Raw genomic sequence first — 6000 nt, 5'->3', positions numbered from 1 at the left:
TACATTGGTTTCTATACAGGTCTTGTGACTCCAAATCCAGGGCCTTTACTGTATTTCTACATTGGTTTCTATACAGGTTCTTTGACTCCAAATTCAGGGTCTTTACTGTATTTCTACATTGGTTTGCTGCCCTAAGAGGTTTCAGTCCATCACTGATGCCTGTGGCCTTCCCTTTTCCTCTCTGTTTTTTTGTTTTTTGTTTTATAAATCTCCCTCTAGTTCTTTTGAGATGTATATGTTTGTGTGACCTACCTCTGACCCCCATACTGGCTTTGTGAACTTGGACAAGTCCCAAAATGTTCTGGGCTCCTCCTGTAAGTGGCAGAGCAGACGCTGACCTGCATTGGTAAAGGGCATTTTCTCATTTTGGAGTTGGAGTCCAGTCCCTGTTCCTCTCTCTTTGTATTTATTTTCACTTCTCTCATCTTCTCCCATTAGATTGTAAGCCTCACGAGGTCAGAGACTGGGCCTTTTCCTTTCTCATCCTCCTTCATATCACTCTAGTTACTCACCCCTGGCCTAGCAGAACTTTCTGCAGCTGCTGACTCTGTTCAGAATTGTTGGAATGGGGCTCATCCCATGTGGTGGGATTTATTTGAGGGGGGAAAAAAACCGCCCCCAGGGAAGCTTTTCTGGGGGATTAGAATAGGAATTAAATCCTGGTGAGTTTGGCCCTGCCCTTGCCCTCAGTCGGAGGTGGTCCGGATATTATAGTCAGGTGGTCATCTGTGGTCCCCCTGTGCAGGGGAGCCCACCTTAATAAGATCAAAGTGTGATCAAACTTGTGGGGGATGGGACAAGGCATCAGGCCTTTAATTGGCTGGGTGTCCAGGAGGTCACAGAGGCCAATTCGCATTGTGATTATTGTCATTTAAAATCCAGGTTGATATTCTGCTCTAATTCCACTCTCATCCTTCTTTTTCTTTTGGTGCCAGTTTGCCCTGTTTGAAGTTGTTGCCCAGGCCAAGTAGTTTGAAATAACCACAAAACCCTGCAATGAAACCATCTAACAATAGCAGTCTTCTACCTCCCACTCCTCTCCATCATCCTTCATTCTTAACGAGGGGCACATCTACAAGTGTTCATTCAAGGGTGGGTTGTGGCCAGCACAGACCTAGAGGGGAGGAAAGAAAGACATGACTGGTGATCAGCCACCTCGGATTTTGGAATCAACGCTCCAGGCCCACCTTCTGCAGGAGGCCTTTCCTGGCCCCTCCAGCTGCTAACACTTTCCCCTTTCAGATTAATTTATCCCTGCTCTGTATAGATCTTGTACGTACCTCATCACTGACATGTTGTCTCTATTAGAATGTGAGCTCCCAGAGGGCAGGAATTTTTTTTTGCCTTTCTTTGAATGGTGTCTGTCACATAGCAAGCACTTAATAAAGATTTTTTAGTAGATTGATAATAGATTGTTAGAATCAGAAGGGATGACCTTAGAAATCATCTTCATTTAGAGATAAGGAGACTGAGGTCCTAAGAGTCACTTGCTAAGGGACACACAACTAATTAGTGGCAGAGCTGTACCTAGAATATAGTAAGTTCTTAGTTAACAAGCATTTAAGCACTTAAGTAGTACCGGAGATAGGAAGGCAACAGGGAAATAATCCTTGCCCTCAAGGAGCTTACATTTTATCAAGGGAGATGTTTTATATATAGATGTGCATATGTATATGTGTATATGTATATGCATATATTTACTTTATATTAAACAATTATATAAAATTTACCTTACATAATATGTGTAATATATAAAATTATATAAAATACACACATACACATGCACACACATATGTATAAAATGTGTATGTATGCATATATTGATCTATCCCCCAAGCCATAATATAATAAAAAAAAGAAATTTTCTGGGGGAGATATTCCTGGCTTGGGGGATTAGGATACGCTTCTTATTTTCACTCTTTACTTGTTTTGTGTGCCCCCGTCCCTTCTCAGATGCCTACACTTCTCTCCCCACTCCTTCCCACCCCTTCCCTCGGCCTCCCCGGGCACATTGCTGTTCTCTCTCTACATTGGGCCATTTAGTGTTGGGCCTAGGAGGAGGAATTCCCAGAGTTCCTTGGATGAACCCTCAGCAGTGCTGAACTTGCAGAGATATCACAGAGGGAGAAAGCAAGCACTTTGATATAGATTACATGTGTGCAGTCATGGCAAGTCATATTAGCTGTGCTGCAAAAGAAAATGTAGACCATAAAAAACAAGAATAATAAAGTTAAAAAAAAGTATGTTTCAATCTGCATTCAGACTCTTACCAGCTCTTTCTCTGATCTGAGGATAGCATTTTTCATCAGACGTCCTTTGGAATTGTCATTATGTTGCTGAGAATAGCTAAGTGTATCAAAGTTGGTCATCGTACAGTGTTGCTGTTATTGTGTACAATGATCTCCTGGCTCTGCTCAGTTCACTGTGCATCAGATCGTGTAAGTCTTCCCAGGTTTTTCTGAAACCATTCTGTTCATCATTTCTTGTAGCACAATAGTGTTCTATAACAACCATATACCTCAGCTTGGTCAGCCATTCCCTAATTGATGGGTATCCCCTCAGTTTCCAATTCTTGGCCACCACAAAAGGAGCTGCTATAAATATTTTTGTACATATAGGACCTTTTCCTTTTTCTTTGAGCTCTTTGGGATATAGACCTAGTAGTGGTATTGCTGGGTCAAAGGGTATTCATAGTTTTGTTGCCCTTTGGGCATAGTTCCAAATTGCTCTCCAAAGTGGTTGGATCAGTTCACAACTCCACCAGTAGTGCCTTAGTGTCCCATTTTCCCCCACAACCCCTTCAAGATTTGTTGTTTTCCTGTTCTGTCATATTAGCCAATCTGATAGGTGTGATGTGGTACCTCAAAGTTGTTTTAATTTGCATTTCTTTAATCAATAGTGATTGAGAGCATTTTTTCATATGACTACAGATAGCTTTGATTTTTTTTCTGAAAACTTCCTGTTGATATCCTTCAACCATGTATCAATTGGGAAAGAACTCTTATTCTTGTAAATTTGACTTATTTCTCTACGTATTTGAGAAATGAGGCATTTATCAGAGAATCTTGCTGTAAAAATTTTCCCCCAGCTTTCTGCTTTCCTTTTAATCTTGGCTACATTGATTTTGTTTGTGCAGAACCCTTTTAATGTAATGTAATCAAAATTATCCATTTTGCATCTTATAATACTCTGTATCTCTTTTTTGGTCCCAGATTCTTTCCTTATCCATAGATCTAACAGGTAAATGGTGTCATGCTCCCCTAATTTGGTTATGATATTAGCCTTTATGTCTAAATCATATACCCATTTTGACCTTATTTTGATATACAGTGTGAGATGTTGGTCCATATCTAGTCTCTGCCAAACTGCTTTCCAGTTTTTCTGTAATTTTTGTCAAATAGTGAGTTGTCCCAAAAGCTTGGATCTTTGTGTTTATCAAACACTAGATTACTATGGTCATTTACCACTGTGTGTCTTGCACTGAATCTATTCCAGTGATCCACCACTCTTATTTCTTAGTCAGTACCAAATTGTTTTCATGATTACTTACCTCTTTGTAATACTGTTTGAGATATGGTCCTGCTAAGTCACCTTCATTCACATTTTTTTTTCGTTGATTCCCTTGGTGTTCTTGACCTTTTGTTCTTTCAGATGAATTTTATTTTTTCTAGTTCCATAAAAATAATTTTGGTAGGTTGATTGGGATGGCACTGAGTAAGTAAATTAATTTAGGTAAAATAGTTGTTGTTTATTATATTGGCTCAGCCTGTACATGAGCAATTAATATTTTTCCAGTTGTTTAGATCTGACTTTATTTGTGTGAAAAGTGTTTTGTAATTGTGTTCATATAGTTCTTGGGTTTGTTTTGGCAGGTAAACTCTCAAGTATTTTATATTGCCTGAAGTCATTTTAGTGGAATTTCTCTTATTTTTTCTTGCAGGACTTCATTGGTAATATATGGAAATGCTGATGATTTATGTGGATTTCTTTTATATCCTGCAATTATGCTGAAGTTGTTAATTATTTCAACTAGTTTTTGGTTGATTCTCTAGGATTCTCCAAGTATACCATCATATTGTCTGCAAAGTGATAGTTTTGTTTCCTCATTGGCATGATTTTTTCATGCTGTATTTTAAATTAACTGCTTGTAAGCCTCCCCTTTAATGCTATATTCTGTAATTTTACCAGCAGCCCATCATTTAAAGACTACATAATCACTTCCTTAAAAAAATCAACACCAACTAGTTACCCCCTCTCCACTCCACCCCCCCACTCTGGGATGTAGGTTGTTCACATCTGGTAGCTAACTCATTGAGGGCAATTAACTTCCCTCCTATCACCTGTTCTTGAGTTTCAGTTCTCTGTTTTGTTTTACGTTTCCTAATCCAAAGATTATTCTCCTTGGTAAAGAAAACATAAGCAAGATAGGAGTTGAGTAGTTCTGCCTTCTGTCTTATATAGTGCAATACAATAACTATTTTTAGGTGTCTACTGTGTGGAGAACACTGCTAGGTGTTTGGGAAATACATATGTTAGATGTTACCATTTGATGTACCTGTCGTACTGCCCTCCTCTTTGTTTGATTTTCTTCTTTCCCCAAATATAACTTTTCAAGAAGCCTTTTTTTGGTTGTCATCAGCATTCATCATCAGTCTCATTCATTTCATCTTAGAAGTCTGGATATTATTCCTGCAGGCGCACTTTGCATGTATCCTTATTTCCCTACCCTAGGTTCCATCATCTGCACTGTTGTTAATATGTGTGTGTGTGTGTGTGTGTGTATGTGTGTGTGTGTGTGTGTGTGTATATATACATATATATATATATACACACACACACATATATATATATATATATATATGTATATGTTGGTCACTAAGTTCCCTGTTCATTTACATCTATCTTGTTAGTCAGCTCTACTTTTCCTTCCTTATTGGTGGAATTTGAGTTTTTATCATCAGATCTGTTTGAATGCATGTCCTATCTCTCTTGAATTCACATCTCTTTACAATTTTAGCTCTAAAGTCTTTCAGAGTTGTTTGTGTTTACACCGTTGTTGTAATTGTACAATTCTTCTGGTTCTGCTCATCCTAGGTTTCACTGAAACTATCTGTTCTGACACTTCTTAATATCACCATAGTATTTTATCACATTTATATACAATAGTTTATTTTACCATTCAACAGTTGGAGGGCACTCCACTTAATTTACAACAAACAGAGCTTTGGTGCAAAAGAGCTGCTCTGAATATATTTGTACCTCTTGGCCCTTTTCCTTTTTCTTTGACCTGTGTGGGATAAGTCTAGTAATGGCATTGCTGTGATGCATAGTCTACTAACTTTTTGGACATGCTTTTCCTTTATTCTTACAGTCCGGATTGTGAATGCAAGGGAAAGGAAAACCCTCATGAAAGGAAAGTGGGAAGAAAGAATAGGGAATGGAAAGTTAAAAAAAGGACTAACTGGAATATTGAGGCTGATGTATACCTCTCTGTGTAATAGTTCCTTTTTGAAATGTCTAAAAATGAACAGAATCTAGTAGAAAAGATATTGGCTGGTAGTTGAGGAATGAAGGGGGAAAGGAATGGAGTTTTGTGAATTCTCTTAGTTTTAACATCCAAGAAACTCCTAGGAAGAAAATTTGGATTGGGATGAATGGCATTTCTGTTGAAGTGATTTGGGGTGGCTGGTTGGAGGAAAGATCCTGTGTGAGTCAGATGGGTAGAACCCAGTTATCACTCTGATTTTTGATTATTACTCTGATTTTGATGACCCACAGGTTTCATATCTCAGGACTTTCATAGCATAGCCCTGGAAGGCTAGAGCCCACCTAGTCCAGTCTCCCTCATGGAGGGTTAAGTGACCTTCCCCAGGTCTTGAAGGGAGAAATTTGTCAGAGCTCTGACACTTGATTTGAACTCACCTACTTTGGGATTCCAAAGCTAGCACTTTTCCTATTGGGCCAGATCATATCACCTGAAAAAACATCTTGATGTGGTTA

The 6000-nt window shown here is 38.7% G+C and overlaps 1 protein-coding gene across 3 annotated transcripts in view; it reads left to right on the top strand.

Moving 5' to 3' along the window:
• LOC114049713 (atypical kinase COQ8A, mitochondrial-like) overlaps positions 1–6000 on the top strand; it is a 76386-nt gene that overhangs the window by 45581 nt on the left and 24805 nt on the right. The window lies entirely within an intron of this gene.

The sequence above is a fragment of the Vombatus ursinus genome, unplaced genomic scaffold, assembly GCF_900497805.2.
Source record: "Vombatus ursinus unplaced genomic scaffold, bare-nosed wombat genome assembly UNPS02014798.1, whole genome shotgun sequence".
NCBI classification, from domain to species: Eukaryota; Metazoa; Chordata; class Mammalia; order Diprotodontia; family Vombatidae; genus Vombatus; species Vombatus ursinus.
Note: the sequence above shows the minus strand (reverse complement) of the source record. Positions and strands in the feature narration are given on the sequence as shown.